The 23,245-nt window shown below is 45.2% G+C and overlaps 1 long non-coding RNA gene and 2 pseudogenes across 1 annotated transcript in view; all 3 read right to left on the bottom strand.

The window, feature by feature from the left end:
• The window catches only part of LOC144141392 (uncharacterized), a 37,194-nt gene extending 24,980 nt beyond the window's left edge, over window positions 1–12,214 (bottom strand). The window contains exons 1-3 of the long non-coding RNA XR_013316576.1: window positions 11,890–12,214; window positions 2,260–2,417; window positions 1,833–1,903 (exon numbers count right to left, since the gene is read on the bottom strand). This is a non-coding gene — a long non-coding RNA (uncharacterized LOC144141392). The remainder of the gene's footprint in view (window positions 1–1,832; window positions 1,904–2,259; window positions 2,418–11,889) is intronic.
• Window positions 12,215–14,905: 2,691 nt separating this feature from the next.
• On the bottom strand, window positions 14,906–15,833 carry LOC144141802 (uncharacterized; annotated as a pseudogene).
• Window positions 15,834–18,150: 2,317 nt separating this feature from the next.
• On the bottom strand, window positions 18,151–19,653 carry LOC144141801 (uncharacterized; annotated as a pseudogene).
• Window positions 19,654–23,245: the final 3,592 nt, after the last annotated feature.

Below are 23,245 nucleotides of genomic sequence, written 5' to 3'. Positions count from 1 at the left end.
TCACTACTTTTGCGTTTGGGGACGATGCGGCTCCCGTGCTTGCCCCAGGGACAGATGCGCAGATCTTTCACACTGTGGTTGATGGCCCGGCAAGAACAAAGAGAAGGAGGACGAAGAGCCGCGTGATGTGCAAACTATGGTGCACATGCGGGACTACCTACGCCTGTTGGGAAATAAAGTTGAAGGTATGGGCGGCCACCGCGGCATCGTGCAATGCTTGGTCAAATTAGAGCAGGGATCCTTTTCTCAAAAGATCGCTTTTATTGATACACCGCTTACAACAAAAGTTTTTGCCGTCCCACTGAATTCCTTATAACGAGAGAATACTGTATTTTCTCATACTGCATAAATTAAAGGCAGAATTATGTCGCTCGCAAAAATAATTAGTTTGCTCGATATAACCTCCCTACTTGCTACTACATAAAATTTAAGGGTAAAATGGAGAATCTTTTATGCGTGCAAGATGTTTCCATAATAAATCGCAATATGCCTTGATTATTGTAAAATTTTGTAAATAGGCATTGGAATAAAATTAAGGGGTGGGTTCGACATATTTTCGTTAAAATGCTTTTGTCTGGCTGCCATGATTTTGTGCGTTAGGCATGGTAGTACTTAAAATCTTTCTCTGGGTATATAAGTATTGTTCATGAAAACCAATATATGCCATTGAATGGGCGGAATTTAAAGAAAACTTCAAAAAAATTTAAAGGTAGAAAACTAAAGATACTGCTTAACGTTGGTTTCTCCAAAAATTCGCAAGATAAGGATAACTTAATCGATGAGTACGATCATTCAAAGATTTCATGTCGGCCGCAGTTTTCTTTACGATAAAATATTCTGCCAAAGCGTAAATTTGGGCTAGTTGGGTACACATGACACCTTGGGAAACAGCGCAAAAAACGTAGACGAAGAGAGGACAAAGAAACACAAACGCTGACGAGAAACTGGTAGAATTTTATTAGAGTTGTCAATAACTAGAAGAAGGAAACAACTTAATCATACGAGAGTGCGGGAAATAAAAGCGAGATAAACAAAGCCTAAGTAGCCGCGTCGACAATAAACGGCAATAAAACACACAAACATAATTTTCATCCGGCCAGATACGCAATCTCCTGCTCCAAGTGTGCCACGGAAGGCGAACTCACGCATCCCTCACCCTTAACGCTTATACCTGAAGCCTCAAAGATTTCGCGGGATCGGGCGCCAGGGTACCGTTTTAAGATGCGGGTTTCGTTGAGCATAGGGTAGCAATCTTTGCCATTCTTGCTGTGTAAGGCAAGATTGCTCCCAGTTCCTGTGCGCATGTTACATGCGCGCTCACAAAGCCTGTCGTTAACGCCCCTGCCACTCTGGCACACATAGACCCGCCCGCACGAATGTAGGATCTAGTATATTATACAGTCCACGCATCTACAATACTTTTTTTCCTTCTTCGTCGCACACTTTGCATGTGATCCTTTCCATCAGTGACCATGGCGCACAAGGTTAATGATGGAAAGGGCAATGATAACATATTGTGCTGCTCAAAGCCGCGCGGAATGAAGAATTTTAATTTTGACTTATTCTTCACTACCAGTTATTTCATTTTCAATGGGACTACTCTTGTTAAGTTGAGAGTTTTCTAAGAGAACAGTGCTCTTGGCATACCGTTTATGGGGCCGGGAAGAAATTTTTCGCCAAGGATAATTATTACTAGTCCTAAGCACAAAGAATTACGTGTGCGTGTAATATTACACGCCACATGTTCCGAAACTTTTGCGTGAAACCAGCAACCTAATGCTGTGACCGATTAAAATAAAAGCTCTACAATAGATCCGTAAAGATTTATTTACCAGTATACACCGTCATGTAAGTTCCAGGTTTAACCACTACATTTGGCATACCAACCAAATCTTGTTCCATACTGAAATATTAAGCCGTAAATTAGTTAAGATGTTTTACAGTTTTTTCTGGTTTCTGCTACTAACAGTGTTACTAAAGACAAATTCTTTGTGGTGTTCTTTAAAGTTACTTTGCATTCTTAAAGTTGTGTTACAAAGCGTGATTTTTGCCTATTGGCCAGTGGGCAACATTTAGCCTACGTGGCTCGGAGTGTCCTACTGCATGACAGGAATTTTCTCATTCACAGCAGCTGATGCCCTGGCGGTGCTAACGTATTTCCTTTTTCTGCGGTAAGAACGCATGTGTGTTGCAAAATCATCAGCTTAAAATGTCCCTGAGAACTTGCATGCTGCTCGTTATATCCGGAGTCATACTTACGTTTTCCGACGTTTTATGTAGCTTCGCCTAAATGCTATGGTCGCCTTTTGTTCCGAATAGTCCGTATTGTTTATAGAATCAATCACGCATCTTTTGCGGAGGCCGTTGGGTTCTGAAGTCAGTGACGTATATATTGTCTCATTTGCTTGTTTGTAAAACTGGAAATATATGAAACCTCTCAACAGTATGTGGATGCGAAACCTTCCTCCAAACAATATGTGCTGAATAGGTGTTACAAAGCAGTGTTGCGACAATATTCCCAAAATAGTCGGACACTTAAGAGGACGAGCAATAAAAACACAAAAAAACATCAGTTCAATGTTTATACGCACACTGTTTGTAACAGGTCTGTGTAAAATAGCATTTCTATGACTGTGTTGTACCCTGTAGAAATAAAGAGTTGGGGCCTTTGTAAAGTTACCAGTTTGAAAGAGATATGTTATATAAATATAGAAGCGTTACTTAATTGTAATACATTAGAGCCAACCATTTCTGCTAATGGATATTCTTTTATTATTTTTTTATCAAAAGTGTAGGTGTTCTGCAGACCCATGCAGGGGAGCGAGCGTACAACATCCCAGGTATCTTATAGATACTCAGTCAAAGAAAAACAATACTTTGGGGACGATAAACGGAACAGCGGAACACTCAATAGTGCGTACATTAGTACATTGGTACTCTTCGCATGCACGAAAAGAAAAGAAAATGCTCGAAGCCGCAAGCTACGCATGAACAAAATATGTACAGAAAAGAACAATGCAACCCTGCAAGACCCATTTTGTGGTATCACAACAAGAACAACAAAACATAACTATACAGGCTACGTTACAGTATACAGGATATACAAAACAAGATCATTTTTGATCCCACTTGTGTATAGTGGATCTTTTGTCTTGGCATACCTTGAAAACAATGATCTTGCGTGCGCCACTTTTTTAAGTGGTGTTTCGGTAGGTACAGATGGGTTTTTCTTCGGAAAAGGGACAAGTCGCCAGTTCGTCGACAAATACGAGACGTGCACACAAACAATCGTCTTGGCTAACTCATGGTCAATCAGCAGCAGTTGTGGAAGTGGGCAGTTTAAGCTTGGAAGCACGACAGCTTATAGTACGCGCACCATCGACGTTATTCTGCAGAAGCCGTTGAAGACGCGTTTTTGGTTTGCGAATGGCGACGTTAGTGTCTTAGGTCAAAGCAACAGTTTCTTTTAATGGTTATACCTTTGCAAACCCAGGCGCCGTGTGGACTGAAAAACCGCCTATCGATGCAGTGGTTATCTTGCATTTGCCTTGAACTTCCCCATCCAATACGAACCTGACCCTAGTGCTCGCACCGGAACCGCTAGGGTGTGCTAATTAAGAATGTCCTACAACCGGTAACATCATTCGATAGCACAAAAACCGATGCTCAACGCTCAGCCAACCGAGCGTACAATTAAAAGTTGGCTATTTTCTAGCGTATGGCCGGAACCCTTCAAAGACATTGCTTACGTTACACTTACTGTATACAATCGCTGCTTTTGGGTGCCTTCGGCCGCCTTATTGCACTGCACGGAGTTTCCGTTTTATTTTGACGTCTTTCTTCAGTGAACACGACGGTTGCGATAAACAACGGACATCTCTTCTAAGGTTCTGAACCTCTGCCTGACGTTTAGTGCAACGTTCGGTGGCGTTTTATAGGGAAAACAAGAAAAAGGGTTTGTTTTGTCTCATAAAGCAAACCAGAAACGAATAAAAAGCATTTAAATGGCCTTGCGTGTCTCCTTTCCTTTTGTAAGGTAGAATATCGCATAAGCCAATAAAATGCGTCCGTAACGTCTTGTTACAACCACCATACCAATAGTCGTTTTTTTCTTGCTGGTCTTGTTATTCGTCCATAGGGTTCATGACGTTTCTTAATGGGCGTAGGGGGCACAACGCACAGTAAAGTGCCTGTTCCCTACTACCACAGGCGAGGATGAATACACTGGGTTAACTGTACGGAGAATAGGAATGACGAGCAAAGAGAAGTTAAAACAATAAACCATACCCTACGACACCATCGTGTGTAAAAGAGAGTTGTTTTTGGCGAGTCAGATATCAGTGCAGCTAACTAACAGGAAGATTCAAGGCTGCCCATTGCTACGAGCCTCCGCAACTGCCTTGAACCATGGAGTCCACGCATTTCAAATTCAAATGCGAGGCTTGTTTAAATCGTGCCGGGCACAAGAGAACGAATAGCGATGGCGAGGGGCAGGAATAGCTTCATCTGAAAAATGGGGTGGTTGCTCGTTAAAATGCGCTCGCAACGCCATGGCGAATAAACAAAATGGGCAACACGTCCTCAATTTCACAACGCTGCACCGGTCAGCGAGTTCTGTACAACCACTGCATCGTCATTTTTACTCAGACAACCCACGAAATTACCCGCTTTTCCATGCATTCCTTTTCTACCTGTAACTAAGTTTGTTCGCCATCGTTTTGACTTCAAATTCTATTGCTGCTCACTTCATTTCGCAACCTCTCCAAGTGCTTACGGGAGTTACCGGGTGTGGAGAAATGGCGTGAGATCGGCTCATCGAAAAGAGTAGGTTGTGAGCCCCGTTTCAGTTGGACATCTTGGCAGCGTGTGCAAGCGCAGCTCGTTTACGCCTTCTCCTCTCTCTTGCTGGCGGCTGCTTACGGGCTCACTAAGAACACAAATCGATGCTAAACCCTTGCCGACATGCTGTAATACACGCAGTAATAAAGAAACGTCGTTTTAAAGTCTTGTACACATCATCAATGCCTTCTGTTTACAAGAATTTTTGTATAGACAGCCTGCGTAATTAAAGTGAAGGAGTGCGCGGTGCTGCTAGAAAACAACAAGGACTCCAAGATCGAGTTATTGAATGGCCCCAGAGCCGCATAAAAATTTGGCCTGTATCTCCTTCTAATTTTGTGAATGTCGTGGGAAGATCTAATTCTGCCGTCTGTGTAAAGTTAAAGCCTCTCTTAATTTTCACGACCACCTCTCACTCTCATTGCCTCCGCTTTGCATGTGGCGCGATAAACACAGTGGAGAATTGCTTACGTTTATTCAAATTTGCCGTATTACAATGTCTCGCCACATATTGGCAATTTTTGTTACGGTTGAACTTTTTTGAATGTCGCCCCAAGTGGCTCTGCGAAGGCTAGTTCTGTTTTAGGGAAACAACTTTGCTTTTAAAAGGCGGATTTCTGTTTCACTTTCGCAAATATCATCCGCCACGTGTCTCTAATAAAAACAAAGTGAGCCAATATAACTTACGTATTCTATGTTTTGCATCAAACCTGCCTAAATGTTTTACATAACTATGTTATTAAGAGTAAACGTTGCTTTCAGATATGGTAGTTTGACAATGGTTTTTTAATGCGAAGTTGTTCTAAAATTCCTTTACGTTATGCCTCGGTGGCGGAATCGGATGAGAACCACACAGACAGACAGACAGACAGACAGACAGACAGACAGACAGACAGACAGACAGACAGACAGACAGACAGACAGACAAACAGGAACAACTGTCGCTTCCGTGCTTCCCAAGAAACACTACCGTCTTCAAAAGTTATGTGTAGTATTTGAAGCATTGTAGAATCAATTTTGGTATCCAATCGTCGTAAACACCTAATAAGATTATGGGACTTTTAACATACCTAGTTCGTCCGTCGGTTCTTTTTTAAACCTACGTCGTGTGATTAGTCTATTTCGGATTAAGCGAAACAGGAAAACGAAGCATGACAGGCTTTTTTATCGCTTCACTAGTTTGTATGCATGTTACAATTGTAATACAAATGGACGTGGCAATGCTGTAAAGTACAGTTATAGTCCCCTGTAGCAAACAGTCGCTCAACAGGTTTGTTTACTGGTCAATGGCGGCGAGATTGACTTCCCTTATACATGGCGTTCTGCTGGCGCGTTTTTCTCTTGAATGAGAATCCAATTAGGGACTCCGCCGTTGATGACGGTAGAGCTTAAAACTTGGCAAGAGGCCCTAATTCAGGTTGGCTAATTCCCACGTTGAACGAGACCTGTACGTGACAACGGTTTTTAAGCGCTACATGGCACACAAATATAAAAAGATATTTACCCTGAAAAAAATTTACTACCCGCCTAATTCACACTGTTAGAGTTGTCATGCGACTAACAGTGTAGAGTGCCAGTGTTACGAGCTTCCTGCCACCATGTCACCCATTCGGCTATGCTATATCTTTTGAAGCCCACACTTGTCATTTTTTGCATGTGGAAATAGGTCTGGTTGTCCCTGTTCCAGTCAAGTCGGCCAGCAACCAGTATGATGTCGTCTGTGTTGAAAATCTTAAGCGTAACGCAGAAACCGCTGCTTTGCTAACTGCTTCAGCACGCTGAAGTTACTTATTCACCCACAGCATTGCCAGAAAAGTGCCAGCCGGATAGAGCCCCTTTACCTAATGACCGCACGCACACCATAGATAAACCTGGACAAGATCGTGCACTCCTTGTTGTCCAACAACATATTGTTTTTCAAGGCCCTGTGCCCGGACGATAAATCCTGTCATTTGAGTGGTCTGCGTTACAGTCCTCTTGAAAACAGAGATATGATGTCCTCTACCCATGTACCTTTGTGTAGAGATTTGGCGTGGCTCTGCGCTCCATATGAAAAACCCGGTTTGGGCACTTAGCTTCCGTTCTGTAAATTGGCCCATTTGTTACTGCGCAACGTGTAGGCGATGTGATATGCGTATTACACACCTCAGTGGGAGTGGCGGCTGGGCAAGCAAGGCTAGACTTGTGTATGTAGCATGGTTAAAGACTTATCACACCGTGCTGCAGAGTGACGCTCAAGGTAGGCTTTGTCAGCGGGGGATTGTTATGCGATGGCCTCACTTGAAGTAAATGGTAAGGCCTGCACAATAGGGTAGCCTTCTGTGAGCATCGCGTAGAACAAGGAGATAGATTCGCTTATTACGTACTTGGCGCACGCGCTCACCGCGTACCGGTTATAGGAAGTCTTTGCCTGTAAATAAACACTGCTCCACCCATCAGTTGTCTGAGCATTCCTGTAAACATAGGGATGTAAGCCTCAGTCGATATCTCTTCTGCATTTATAAGTGTGTAGTTGTGGAAGACTACATAGCATATCTAGGTGCATATTGATTTAGTTAATCAATCGTGGTGCCTTGGTGGCATTTAAATGCGCTCATCAAACTTTGAAATGACGCAGGTTTTTGCCCTTCAATCATACTTACAATACGTTTTCTGTCTTGTACATTATCTTTCTTTCGCTGTAGTTCCTGGAGTATTCTTTCGTTACTCCAGAAAACATTTATTATTTTTTTGTTTGTTGCCGTGTCTTTGTATAAAGACACCTTTGGTCACGATCAACGAATCTATGCCTATGACTCCAACTTAGGCTTCGTTGAAATCACCTCACGCAATAAATCACAAGCGGCTAATATATTTGGTTCCTGAAACCTCGAACTTTTTCACTTGCAAACTCCTATATTTATAAACTTAAAATCCGATCTATCAAGGTCACCTACAACTGCGAATAATTTCGTTAAATCGAGAACTTTGTAAAACCGAGACTGGTTTTTGGGAATCAATTGATTCAATAAATTTAATGTTTAATGGGAGGCGCTTATCAGCAGATACAATGAGTTCGTAATGAGTTCGCCGGTAAGTTATCAATGAGCGTAAAGTGCGAAGTCAAATTAATAAGCAAGCATGGTCTTGCCATCAACTCGTAGCACCACAACGGGTGCAGGAAGCGCAGCAGTTTTTGTTTCACCACTTCTGCGCTGAGAGGAAGGTCCATGCATCTTTTATGCTTGAACTTTGTAAGCAATGCTTTCTTTTACTTGTGGCGTGGGGTGGTCTTGGGTTTCTTTTTCTTTGGTACAATTTCAGGCGAAGTGCCATGGATAAGAGTGTCGTCTTCTTGAAGAATGTTGAAAGCATGCAAGTCTGCATGTTCTGGTCTTCGGCCACGTATATCTCCTTTAACAGTACATAAGCAAATTGCTTTTGCCCTCGCCTATTCCACAATAGGTATGGAAATTTGATGTTTTTGATTTCGCTCTGACTTTTGTAAAAACAGAGTGGATGTCTTTTAGGTTAGATATTTAAACACGTTTTGCATGGTACACGAGGTTTGATAATAATGCCGTGTTTTGTCTTCTGCACATGCCATTTTACGTTATTATTCAAAGAAAAGGTTGTATTTGATTATATTTGGTCTCTGCTTTTTTGCCAGTTGTACACTCCTTTGAGTCATCTACGCCCTCGTTTTATGTTGCCATGATGTAGAACGCGATTTGGTGAACACGTTCGAGACTGCTAAGTGCCGATGGTCCTGACTTTTTTGCCAGACGACTTCGTTTTTATGAATAGTCGAAAGCACATTAAACGCAATCTAATAGCCATAAAGAGTCTTGTTTCTGTGTAAGTTATTTCAGATAAGATCCGTACGTTTGTTGTATGTTTGTGAAGTTTTGACTGATGAAATGTGACAAATATATATTGATGTAGATTTACTACGCCCTGTTTGCTGCCGGAAACGGCTGTACATGCCCTTGCGGCTGTGGCATACCCGCATATGTATTCTGTTTTTGGAATCAATAAACGCTATTATTATTACTAATCAAAAGTCGATGTCACACAAAACTTAAACAAACCCCGATGCCTAGTTTTTCTGACATGGTGCAGTGACCTCCGTGGAGGTCTCCTAAACCCCATTTGAAAATGTTCTTTTTAAAATGTGTCTTCGGGTCATAATACCTAGTGGATTGAGATCGGCGCCGAATCACTTCCGTCGGTTTGAATTTATAAAAGAATTGAGCCATTTTGGCTACCTCGGGGAAATTCTGATTTGTTTGCCTGATCGGCAACTTTGTAAGACCCTATTTTGCTTGATCGAGTGTTGGCTGTATTCCAAACAGAAGATAGTACTCCTTTAGATACATAATAAATACGCAGCCATCAGTTGCAAGAGCACTAGAATTTTCCCAAATTCCTTAAAGATCGACGTTTAATCTTTTACCTCGTTCCGTGCAGTGGCTTTAAGTAAGTCAACATACGGTTTCGAACTGCAAGTGAAGCCGAAAAAGATTTCCCACATTTGTAACCACGTGACTTGTGCATTGCACTAAGCTTCCAATCCAAACAAATGCACTTTTTACTAAGCTCTGCTTCCTGTTGTCTAAACCAGACAGCGGTCTCAGAAAACACGACTTCCTTGTGCATTTACTGGTCTGCACTTGCCAACGGGGTTTTTTACCCTTTAAAGACGAATTTTTGACAGAGGCGATGCAAAACTCAACTATTTCTGTTGAAAACTTTTTATTATTCCTGTTCTTTTTCAAACTAAGTCTGTGTTTTGAATCTACAGCTTGAAACCGAGTGGTTTGTCGCTTGGTTTTTATGGCTAGATATCTTTAGGCTCCACAAAAAGCCTTGAAGGAGTACTGACACGAAATTTCTCGGTTTCATTTTTATGCTGTAAAGAATACCTATTGGCCCAGTAATTACGAAAATCGAACCGAAATCCGTCAGCCCTCAAACACAGAATTAATTATAGCACGTTTATTGCAACCAATTTCAAGTTTGGTCGCCGCGCGGGAATATGGCCGTTCGAAGGCCAGCCTGCAAGCGGGCAGCCTTACGTCACGGTCTCACCCGTGACGTCAGGGACGTTTTTCTTTCCTCCATCCGTTCGCCGCATCGTCTGCTACGATTGCACATGGTCCGCGACTCGCCCGCGCAGTCGACATGTCGTCTGAATCTTCAGACTCGAATGAGTCACTGCCACCCGACAGACAGAACAACTTTATTTGGTCAGGCGATTAGGCCGGCGATGTCTTTGCCGTCGTCCGTTTTTTAATAACACTGCTGTTCATACCGGCGCAGACCGTGATAGCAACAGCTTGTCGCCACTCTTCTAATCAATCTTATCACGAAGAAGAAGCTCTACATGCGAGAAACTAGATGTCAGTGTGTTGAAAATTGTGCTAGGAGTTGTTATCAGCGCTGAATTTAAAAGTGGCGTTCAGATATTTGCCGCGATGGTAAGCCTACGCTGACCGGAAGCGGAGGTTCGGCGCTCCGACCCAGCACTGTCGGCACCACGGTGCGGCGAGCGGCCGAAAGATGGCGCCACCTACGCGCTAGAATCAAAACAGGCCGCGGCAGATGTCTTGGTCACCGATCGCAGAAACGGAAATTATTGCCAAAATAAAGCTTCATATGCGAAACAGGTGATGATAGTGTGGTGAAACGTTGTGTAAGGGATGGTCATTCGCAGTTGTACAGATACCAGCGATCAAATAGTCGCCACGATACTAAGTTCCCAACACCCAAGGTGACCCGTGCAACCAACCCCGAGCCCGCTGGCTTGGGCGACAGTTCTTGCGGCCGCCGGCGTGCACGAACTCCACGAAGACCACGTTTAGCGCTGCATGTCGTCGCGTGGAAAATAATGCATCTTGGCGTCGTCGTCGGTTTGCTCGGGCAGGCTTCCACGAGCAGTACTTTGAATACCGCGAGCTTCCCATAGCACAACTTGGGCGAGCTCAGCGACGCGCACCGCCGCGTCGCCGCGGTGCCCGTCGACATCGCGCACCACGCCGTTTTCGGAACCAGTGCCGAACACCATGCGCCGGCAACGAACTGAAGAGCAAAGACGTCGAACACGCAACGTTTACAAGCATTGCTCACACAGCTACGCCCACGTCTCCTGCCCAAACGAATACCACCGACAACAGCAGCGCAGGATAATATCGTTTCCGGTTCAGAAAACGGCTATATGACGTCACCCTGAACCGGCCAGACACGTAGGCCAATGTTTCGTCACGCCGAAAGTGATTGCGCTAGTGCTGCCGATTTGTGGAAGCTCGCGGCCTGGACAATCAAAATCGATTTTAGATGTGATTCCGGACTCGGATCGCTGCAAAAATTTCTGCGAGGCGTCTGTACAAACTACTGAAGCCAATTATATCATTTTTTAGGTATCAAAATTTGGTGTCAGTACTCCTTTAAAACATTTCTGGGCCTGTTGAAGGCGAGGAAGATACTTTGTCTCATGGCAGTGACCGTTTTTATAAATGTTTGATAAATTGCTAGGGAAGAGAAGGACAGTATGGGCAGATGCCTGGTTCAATGGTGCACTACTGATGGAGCCGTTGGTACGTTGCAACAGCAGTGGCTATTTGACGCCACCACTGACGAGCTGTGTGCATGCGCTAAGTGCAGAGTAGACTTTTGCCTAGCAAAGCTACAGATCTGCTGTGTGATGGAACTTCCTCGTGCGCACAAATGGTTTTCAATAGAGAGCTTTCACATACAGTGACATTGTGCACTTGGTGGGCGGCATGCTACACGCCGGCTTTACATTAACAAAATATTTTTCTCTGAAATGCATAATATTGCTGAAATTTTGGGGCTCATATTGCACTTGACACACCAAATAAACTTTGCCAAAAAGTGAACTTCAAAAATAGCATGCGAATAATTGCACGCGTCCCTTTAAATCGCAGTACAGCACATGCTCTAAACATTCCTCTTATGTGTCTGAAAAGTATTTCTAAACAAACGAATGTTAGCTAAGCAGTTGGGTATATATTTTGCGGTGTCATGATTAAAATACAAAAACCAACTTACCTTTTCAATATTTTCATAGGGCGTTTCCCAATAATCTGTAGGAAGGTCAAATTTAAACCCAATTTTCTTCTCACCCTTCGAAGGGTTTATATATCCAAGTATGAGAAGTAGCAGCCCCCTCATGAACATAGTGCCTTTTGTCATCGATTTTGATATGACGGCTTATTTTTGCGACAGGTTGAATATTCGGCTTGTTACAGTTAGGCACAGTAAGCTTAAAAATACGTTCAGCCTGGATTATGCGGAGCACAGTCAAATTTTATAATACTGCAGGATGTTTTTTAGCAAATAAAATTTCACAAATCGATCCTAATGTAGGGTGTCGGGCAATGCGAAGATTGTGTGACGGTATTGCGATCCTAGCACTAAAATGTGCTACAAAAAAATTTAAAAACTTTGTCTTTGGATGATGCATTGTTCCTTGTATATTGTAGGAAAAATGATCGATTCAAAAGAAAAAAGCTGTCAGGTTTGCGGAAAGTGTTTTGTTCTGGGCGTTGCTTCGTATATATATTTACGTCTACGACAACCTTTTCGCAAATAGCGTCGAACAAACTGACAAAAACTTCCTGCATACTACGAAACAATACCAAGGTTGTTTACGCGTATGCCAAAGGCTGTTCTTCATCAAAGTAAGCTCCAGACGGCACATATACGGCCTGATGCCGCAACAAATGTCACAAAACAGCACACTCCAGTTGTGCGTTCGAAATGCAGATTTCGGGTGCATCTCCGGTTGAAATGCAGCTTTCGGAAAAACAGAAAGAAAGCGGAGAAAAATTTATTTTCTTAGGGTAGTTGGTTCGGATCCCTACCGGCGGGAATTTTGTTTCCACTTTTTCTGTCTTTCCAAAATCTGCATCTGTTTCAAAGATAATAAATGACCTTCCACATTATCCCTTTTGCGCTCCTTGGCATTCTTCACTGACAGCCGCTATTTGTGCCCTAATTTAACAAAGCCCGTCATTTTACATTCCGGTTCGCAACATGCATAGCGAGGGTCTCTATTCTGGTACTCTACGTGCCATAGGTATCTTAAGGGGTCCCATTAACGTGCCAAACTCTGGGACCCCTGTCTGTATAATATTGTTTCACACACTGTAAACATTGTTACGAATAATAAACTGAAACTGAAACTGAAGAGGGTTCATCACTGGTCAACCACTTTCGACAAGTCATGGACTCATGAGTCACGGCTGGGTGATAAGAAGAAGGCCCCCTTCAACCCGAGTAGTAGGAGTGGTGCTGGTTACCACCTCCAAGCACAGGAAACAAACACCGTAACATAAATATCCGAGAAAGTGGAAGGAAAAACAGCCCCGCTGGAAGTGTATTGGTTATCGCACCAGATGCTTCTCAGGAAAATGTAGGCTCATGTCCCAACCAGCAGGAATTTTTTCTCCATTTTCTTTCTGTCTTTTAGAAATATTTATGGCTTTAAAGGATAGTAAATGTCCTACTGCATTCTCCCCTTATCGTTCCTTAGCATTCCTGACTGCGCAACCGATATTTATCCTAATTCAACGAGCCCCTTATTTCCAATTCTGATTCGCTACATGCATGGCGTGGGACTCCGTTCTGGGAGTCTTGGTGCCATTGGTAGCTTAAGTAGGTTCCACGCTGGTCCACCACTGCTGACATGTCGTTGACACTCGCGTCACGGCCAAGTGGATAAAAGGAAGTTGCCCTTCTGCCCGAGCACTTCGAGTGCCGCAGGCTACGATCCCCACGCGCGGAAAACAAATACCTCAACATAAATTCTGATTCGCTACATAACATGCATAGGGAAGGCCTCTTTTCTGGCAGTCTTGGTGCATTGGGAGCCTAAAAGTGTTCAACAATGGTCGACGACTCTCGACTTCTCAGCACTGGAGGAACAACTCGGGCGTTAAAAAGAAGGTCCACTTCGTCACACGTAGTCCCCATGGCGCTGCCTACCATCCCCAAGCGTAGGAAAACCAAATGACTTATCATAAATACCTGACAAAAAGAAGCGGAAAAAACCCCGCGGGTAGTGTAGTGGTCATCGCAACAGACGCGTATTCTGGAGGACATGGAGAATCCCGCCTGGGCCGTGGGGTGGAAGATCACCTCCCGCGGGTATTTGATGTCCACTTTCTTTCAGTCTTTCCAAATTCTTTGTCTTTCAATGAGCTACCCCATTCTCTCCTCAGCTTTCCAAACATTTTTTGACTGCCAACCATTATTTCGGTCTTAATTCAACGAGCTCCTCATTTCTCATTCTGGTTCGCTCGTCAGTAGAGGCATTACAAAAGAGAAGAAAATTGCGGGTAGGTTCATCTGGCTCGTAGTTGATCTGTTGCTAGCGAGATTCTACTAAGCCAAATATCAAAAGATAACTCGAGGCAACAGTGTACCATGGTACCTCAGTAGCAGTGTCTGTGATGATTCAGGAAAACTTGAGGACAAACAAATGCAAGATAAAAGAAACGGGGACAGCATGGGCAATACCCGGAACGCGGGTATGCTCCATAGGGGGAGATTTGCGTGGAAGAAGACTACGATGTTGGAACAGAGAACACAAGACGGGCGGGGCGACAGTACTGGGTTTTTGCAGCGGGGATTGTTGCCGCGCTGTACATTCATTTATCTTTGAATCACGCCGTCTACCGTGCTAGCCGCTAATTAAAGATGGCGGGCTGCTCTTAAAAACATGTCTGCGCCCGTATCCTCTGCCTTTCCGCCCACTGCCTCCCCTTCGCTGCCGAATCTTTTTTCTTTAATTTTCTTACATACTTTCTACGATTGTCCTTTGGCCTATCCTTTACTTATTCATTTTTGTTGATTTTGTAGTTGGTGACCTCTATCTGCTACCGCACCTCATTTTCTCGCAGTTTACTTATTATCTTTTTATTCCCGTTTATACTCACCTTTTTCTTGTATTTATTCACTTTTCTTCTGTTAATCCAAATTCCAGTTTTTCCTCTTCTCTCAGTTAGCGCCAATTTCCTAGCCAATCCCCCTGAGTGGGTACGAGCCATTTTTTTGGAATCAATCAACCAACCAAGACGGGTTCGAGTTCGGGTGCCCTTAGAAAGGCGACATTCACCTGAGGGCGGCGACCATGTAGCAATGCTGGGACGTCGGCAGCTCTTCCGGCACAGCGAGGCCCGCGGCGAAGGGCCGGATACCCGTCTATCTCCCGCACCAGAGCGTTGCGCCGGGTAGCGTGGGCATCGTTCTTTTCATCGGGGGTCACCACATCGTCGGGCGGACCACCTGCACTTTTCAAAAATCGAGGCGATTTGTTGGGAAGAGCATGAATCCCTGTAGATTTTCTACCCGAATATCTTCGCGAGGAGAATCATACCTACCTCCGTCGTCTTCACAGTTGTTCAGCTGTGAAACAAACAAGAAATTTCCCGTTTCTCTCCAGAACTACGCCGGAGGATGTTCGAACAAGATATGACCTGGGCTGCTCAGCAGGACGCAGATGTCGCGCTTCCACATTTCAGTCTGTCAGCCAGACTTCCATGCCCTGTTCGAGCTCCGGCAACGAAGTATCCCTATGACGACGGTTGAAGTGCGTACGCTGTCGCTGGCGGGCGGTTGTATCATGGTTTTCTAACTTGTTGAGGCTCACTCTCTGATGTAGAAGGCTCCTTGGACAAACAGGTACCGTTGTTCGTTGCCGCCTGCCCATTAGAATTTAATCAGGGCTTTTTTTTCCAGTGGCCCCGGAGTGTCTCTGTGCACTAGGAGAGAAAGGTATTGGTCATGCGGTCTTGTAATCAGGCCTTTAGTGTTTGGCCCATACTCACTACTTCCCCATTTGCTTCGGGGTATCTTGTGCTCGACGTCACAGCGCGAAAGCTGTATTTGCGAGCTTACAACCTGTACTCTTGCGAAACAAATTGCGCTCCATTATCAGACGTAACCACATCCGGTATGTCATGTCTTGCAAAGATACTTTTAAGATGCATTATGACAGCGGCACTTGTATAAGATAGCAAGGCTATCTTACCCGGGAATCTAGAAAAATTATTCACACCTACTAGATACCATTTTCCTTGAATATGGAAGAGGTCGGCGCGTAGCTTTTTCAAGGTCGGCGTAGAGTGGTTGTCTGGAATGGTTCCTACCATTGCTGTCTCGGCTCAGCGCATACGCGGCAATCGGTAACCAAACCTCTCAGCTCACAACTCAATCCAGGCACCCATACCGACTCTGTGGGTCGACCTCTGCATTTCTCGATTCCCTGGTCAGTCTCATGCAAGCGTACCAGTACCTCTGCGCATGACGTCTACGGGAATACAAGCCGTACACCTTTCTGTAACACTCTTGTGACTTCCAGCGTGGCTGTTTCCTGAAAGGTAGGAAAAGAAGCCATCGAAAGCGACGAGAACTTTGGCTACTGTTTTCGGCAGAATGTCATGAGGGCTCGACAGACTTCACCAGTTGCTTGTTCTGCTTTGAATGTTTCAAAAAAGTTGCCTTCGACGGCGTTCCGCAAACAGTTAAACGTGCTTGCTGAAGTAAGCAACCGACAGTGCATGGTCAATTTCTTTTATCTGATTTGGGGCTCTGGATAAAACAACTGAAGTAACAAGGCTCTTAACCGGCACAGGCAAAATATTACAGCTAAAGGGCACAAGTTCATAAGAAAACGCTGGACGCGAAGTGGTAACACATCTAAAGGAGATTTTGCCAGCAAATATAGGCGTGGTTTGTTGTCGGTTTTACACACAATTTGAAGTCCTTTGATATACCATACGAATCTCCCTGCTTTCCACATCATTGGAAATGCTTCCATTTCAATCTGGGAATACTTGGATTCGGCAGGCGTCAATGAGCGCGACGCAAAGGCAACTGGTCTTTCTTCTTTGGCTGTATTTGCACCAGTACTGCTCCTCAACCAAGTGATGACGCGTCAGCAGAAAGCACCCTAGGGTGCTTTCTGCTGACGCGTCATCACTCGGTTGGCCACTCGGTAGGGAGCCATGACGCGCGAACAACTGATAACGTCTTTGATATTAGACAGCACTTGCTCTTGGGCTGGCCCCTCGTCCATTCAGAATCCTTCAAAAGGAATTGACGTAATGTCGCAGTTTTTGAAGCCAAATCTGGTGTAAAACTTGCCAGATAATTATTTATATCGAACCACCCTCGAATGTCAGACACGTCAGTTGGCGTCGCCAGTTCTTTTACAGCCGCAAGCTTTTCAGGGTCCGGCTTTATTACATCTCGAATAAGCACTCAACTAAGAAACGTTATCTCGGTTATTCCGAAACAAAACTTTTCCTCTTTAGCGTAATGCTAGCGCTTGCGAGACGTTCTAAAGTGAGACGAAGGCGCGTCATGTTGAGCCTTGTCGCAACCACAAATGAGCACATAATCCTTCACATTTACCACACCTGGGATTCCTTCCAAAATCTGCGACATTTTTTGAAGAACTCAGGTGCTGACGTTATCTTGAAAAACAGTCCCTGAAAACATTTACAGCCCATATGCCGTTATGAAGGTAGTTACCAACTGAATTTCGGGTGACAACTTGGTTTGTTTCAAACAAGAGTAAGCATCAAGCTTCGAAAACACAGAGACGGCTATAACAGACCAAGGCCATCTCCCACCAGTTGCACGACTTAGCACTCGCGAAAAATATTTTAGGTAGCTGCGTTGAGTCAACGCAAATAAGAACATCTCTAGGAGGTTAAATTACTCGTACAATACCCGCGAACCGTTTTGTTGGTTCGTTACTTTGCAAATTACGGCGTCTCGCTTCTTACGCACCAGCTCCAGCCGAAATCGGCCCCGCAAAGAAAAGGGAGTGCGACGCCCAGAATAAATTGCAGAAAGAATCAAGTTCGGCTTCAGTCTGATATTGCATTCACCTTTCATAGCTCCAAGAGCGCCGAAAAGCTGCCGGTAGGAAGCTTCGATGGCTGACGCACAACTGACAGAGTCAGTGAACTTTCTAAGCTGAAGAGCTTCCAGCACTGGTAGACCCAAAAGCATGTAGCGCAAGGGGAACACCACGTACACAATTTGTTGAACAGTACGTTGTTTGCACTGGATATTGGCAAGAAACTTTCCGAGAACATGCAGCGGCTATTTCGCGGTGTCTTTAAGGTTATTTCGCACTTGTACAACCTGGTAGGTAAACGATAAAATGTTGACGGTGCAACAGACCCTTCACCACCCGAGTCTAGTTTAGCGAACTCCGGAGTTCCGTCATTTACAACATGAGCATACGGAGAATTAGAGTGGCCCCGTGCACAGCTCTAACAATTTATCTATTTTTTATACGGACACCACAAAATTGCCCTTTTTCCGACACAAAACCGCAAAATGTCCGAAACAGCCGCAGTAGTTTTTTGCCGCTTTGGCTGGGCAGGTGGTCATGGGGTGCGCTCCTTGACCACAGTTGGGGCATGGAACGGAGGTGCGTGGTCTGTTGAGCTGTTATCTGGCGTGCTGACCTGGTATGCCAGGTGCGGTGTTCGTTGATGAGCTGGCGGGAGGCTGTCATGAAGAGGGCTTTCGGGGTTGCCCCTGGTTGCTGACCGCATCCAGGTTTCTGGCTTTCGGTGCAGAAAGTTCGTAGCTGGTTTCTCGCAGCTGTGTGTTGTAATGTTGGACGGTCTCCTTCAAACGAGCTTTTGCACACCGCTCGAGAATGTCGAATTCGCATCCATTTGTACTTTTTATACTTAAAAAATAAATGATAAAATAGATTTCACGCGTTCGGTAAGTGCGTCTAAACAGCACATTAATAATGTATTGCAGTCACTCGGTCTCCACTCTACCAATTGATATTGCCTGCCATTTTTTGTTCACGCAATCTAGCTGAAATGTTCTGGTTTGTTTTTCTTGCTTTCATTGATTTTGTGAATGGCGTTACCGTGCTCAGCGAAATATTATACACGTATGTATAGTTATTCACTGTGTCATGAGAAATGCATGTACTATTGTTGTAACAATTTGATCAGTTGTAAGCGTTTTTTTAATTATTAATATTTTTGGGGATATTGGTTGTATCAACTGCTTTATATTATCTTGTGAACTTGCTCGTATATACATGGATGTAGTTATTTTCTTCGTGTTCTTTTACTAGACAAGTTGCTTTAGATTTTTTTCTCTTTTTTTTCTGGCAATCTTTGCTCTGTACAGATACCCAAATTGTCTATACCTTTTGCGTAAAATGTACCCGCAACATTGTTGAACTGCAGAGGGACAGAGTCCTCGTCAGGCGATTTAGCCTTTAGTCTCTGTACCTGTAGCACACTATGTATTTCGGTTTCTGCCATTAAAGGATTGATTGATTGATTTGTGGCGACTGGGAGATCATCCCATCACTGAGGCCGACAACAAACCAATCCCAGATCATGCGTTCCTTCTGCAGGTAGTCGCACCGGTCCACTAGAGTGTACAATTCAGTGACTAATTGGTCGATTGATGTTCCTGGTTGTTGAATGCGCCGGTGGAAAGATGGGCTTTCATAAATTAGGTTTATTGCGGCTAAAACGTGTTCGTCGAAAGTCCTTTTGACGACTTTGTACTGCTTCTCCTACTCTGAGGTAGGGCGAACAATGAGAAAATTTCTGTGACTTGCTCTTTTATCTCATAGAGGAGAGTCCGATCTTGCGCTTCTTCACTCCGCTCATTTCAGCCTGGGGCAAAGCACTAGTCATCGTAGAGTTGAATTGAATAGGGCATTTCAAATGTCCGGTGGAAGTCAAAAGTTAGCGGAGCTGGAACAGCGAACACAACGTTGAATTGCTTGACTCCGCTGTCTTCTCGCATGGCGCCCCTTGACAATACAGGTGCAACACCCGTTGGATGTCGTAAGACGGCCACTTCTGACCCAATGGGAGTGTTGTGGCTTACCAGTAGGCTTACCGGAGCCGGGCTACAGCAAGAACCGGGAAAGGGACTGAACTGCCAACGATTCTGACAAGATAACGACAACGCCTATTTGTTGCCACCCACATACATATAAATCAAACACATATGTGAACAGTTACGTCAAGTACAAACTGCACTTGACAAGTCTGGGTGACAGCACAAAATAACCATGCACACTACACGCGGCATAGTCACGATCACTCCAATGCACTTCACTTCATTCGCAACTTGGCCAAGTGGATATACTCGCTTACTAATTCTAATGCCTCGCTACCCATCTCAAACCGCTGTGCGTTACTGAAGATAATGATCAATACATTAGTTTTCTGAAAATATTTTCAGGCCCAATGTTCTGCTGGGTTTGTCCGGTGCAGTAATCATAAGCTTTGCTATTCCTGGCCTGAGTTACTTTGCAAGGCAACGTCATCACCCAAAGTGAGGAGACTGAGGCATTCTCTATTAACCCTTACTCCCACCAGTTCAGTTTAGAGTCCAATGCTCTGAATACTTCTTGTAAACATGCGGTGAAAAAACGGTGAGAAAGTAAGCCGTTTGCCACTCGGTTACTAACTTACGTTCGTAGCCCAATGGGTAAGACAATTAACACTAACTCTGTCTGGCCTACCATACACATGATCGAATCCTGCCGGTGCTTGTGTGATTTTTGCGATTGTCAATATTGTGCGCATGGACGCGTACGGACATTGTGTGGTCTTAACATACTCCCCACCTAACAACATCCGGACACCAAAGCACTTTCACGCTGCCTAATCGTGCGGTCTTCGAGTAGTAATGATTTATTTTTTCACGTAGCAGTAACCAAAGCCTGGCTTCGTCGAATATGTTCATTCTGACGGCCCCGTGAAGCCCCGTTCACTGCTCAAGCATTCTTGGCGCCGCAAGAGCACCAAACATGAAGCCTCAAGAGCGTGTCATTTGTGATTTTCCTAAACATACGACCGCGTTTGTAGCCATTTTTGGCCTGGTCTCTCCCCAAGCATCGCACGGTACGTCCCTTCCTGTGCAGCCTGTTTACGACAGAAGCGCCATATCAGTTCCTCTGCTGTATTCCTAGAGCTACTACTATGCCCATCTATATCATCGGACGAATTGGCATTGACTTAGTTTGTCCCTTTTCTTTCAACTACGGCGACAATGTCACTTAAGCCAACCACTGAACTGGGGATGCTGACACTGCTCCGGACAGTTCTAGCGCAGGTTCGGTAGTTGCTGACATCTTCTTGTGCACGATAATCTGCCCTAGTCGTCGCCTTGTGTTTTTGTAATCTTGGAAAAACCATTTTCAGATTTGCCCCAGGCGTACTTCGTGCCTAGGATACGATATGCAAAAGAACCTGTAGTGGACCTGTGCCTATTGTTGCTTCTAATTTTTTTACATTTTTTTGTGTGGCACGTTATCAAAATCCTTTGTGGAGTCCAACTGAATTAAATCCGTTTCTGTTGTACCGTCGACAGTTTAGGAGATGTCATGCAATAGGTCAGCCAGTTTGGCAACTGTGGATTTTCCTTTGTGGAAAGTTTTAATGGCGATAAGATGTGCTGTAAGATATACGGCCTCCCTGAAAGATTTTGTAGAAGTCCGTCCGAAATGATATCAATGTACGCCCACACTGATCACCTGAAATGGGATAAGCTTTTTCAATTAGTAATGTCTGGCTACAAGACGTCTATTCAACGGACTCGGTGTTTTCATTTTTTTATTGATGGGAAGCAGCCTATGTCCGAGCCTCTTCCCTCCGCCTTTGGGTGGGCGCGTTGTGCGGCGTCCACACCCCCAATGCGCATGCCTGGCCAGGCACCACTGATGAGGATTGTGGCAGGATATCCTTAGGATTTGGCCAACAAAAGAATCCATCACGAGGTAGCTTCGCGTACAAGAACGTCGTCATCTTCCCGTAGGGGAACCCTTAGTACCACACCCCCACTGCGCATGCCTGGCCAGTCACCGCTGATGAAGATTTTGGCAGAATGTCCCTACGGATTGGCATACCAAAGAATCCATCACGAGATCGCTTCGCGTTCAACCACCGTCATCGTCTTCCCGCAGGGGAACCCTGAGTAGTATGCGAGGCATTCCTCCTCTCCTCTCCGATGCTCCTCTCCTTTCCGGCACTCTTCCTTCTCTCCTCTCCGAAGCTCCTCTCCTCATCAGGATTGCCCAAGCGATGGCCACAATTCCGGCTCTGCGCGTAATAATGCGAAGCAGCTTAGGGTTAGAGATGCGACGTGTAGCAACTGCATACTCCACTGGCGGTGCCACTGTAGTTCACGGGTATAAATGAGGCGCGCGCGCGCTCCGCTCCCTCCATCTCCTACCGCAACGCCGCGATCAAACAGAAAACTAACGGGAACTTGAGTTGACCCCATGGCGGCAGCGCATACTACTCAGGGCTCCCCTACAGGAAGGTGGTGAATTTTGTTTCGGTTGCATACTTTCAGTTATCGTGTTTTCATAATACCTTTTCGTCCGTGTTGGTTCCCTACATGCTCCCTTTCTAGCTAATAGAAATGCCGCACTTGCTTAAACTGTTCGCAACACCCCTCACCCACCACCTCTCCCATAGGAATGAAGGGGACGCCCTCCCTCACAGAAATTTTGTATAAAGGCAAAACGCGAGCAGTGAAAATGCAGCCCTTAAGGAGTTTAAAATTCTGAAACGGTTGCCAACAGAAACAGGAAACGTGTCAGTCGACTTTTAAGTGCGAATGCACTTCTTAAGCAAGCCTGAATCGTCCGCCGCCGTCGTCCGCATAGCAACAGCTGCGGGTGCGCGCGCTGCTCGTCTTCCCTAGCAACGGGGGGAGATGGGCGCGCGCTACTCTCCTCCTCCTCTCTTCGCTCAGTGACTACGGGTGTTGGGCGCCTCCTCTCCACTTCGGGCGGGAGAGGTCTCGCTCGCGTAGCAGGCGCTCCGCATTCCGACGCGTGAGGGCGCTCGTGTAGCCCTCGCCGTAACGGCGGGCGCTACTCTCCTCCTCCTCTCTCCGCTGAGTGACTGCGGGTGTTGGGCGCCACTTCTCCACTTCGGGCGGGAGAGCTCTCGCTCGCGTAGCGGGCGCTCCGCATTCCGACGCGTGAGGGCGCTCGTGTATAGCGGCCGCGTGGCGCGGGAGGGTATTAGTCGAGCGCGCGCCATCGTCGAGAGCGGTCGCTGGTCCTGCATCTCGATAACGATGATGGCGGACCGGGCAACGGTACCAGCAATAACGACTAAAATATCTTTCTTTGTAGTTGTGTGCGTGTGAGTGATCTCTCGACTTTTCATTAAGATCACGATATCCACCGTAATCGCGCAATCAACAACCGTGCATTCGCACTTACACACTCTCCCCCTCGGGGAAGTGCGAGGGAATTTTTTTTCAATTTTTATACCGGCCCAGCGAATATGTAGACAAAGAAAGGCACGCATGCCACAATGCCAAAGGAGAAATTAGGTAAGGGTAGGGCTTTTTTGTTTTTAACGGTTAT

The sequence above is a fragment of the Haemaphysalis longicornis genome, unplaced genomic scaffold (genome assembly GCF_048455015.1).
Source record: "Haemaphysalis longicornis isolate Haplotype H1 unplaced genomic scaffold, Haemaphysalis longicornis Haplotype H1 scaffold_6, whole genome shotgun sequence".
Classification (NCBI taxonomy): Eukaryota; Metazoa; Arthropoda; class Arachnida; order Ixodida; family Ixodidae; genus Haemaphysalis; species Haemaphysalis longicornis.
Note: the sequence above shows the minus strand (reverse complement) of the source record. Positions and strands in the feature narration are given on the sequence as shown.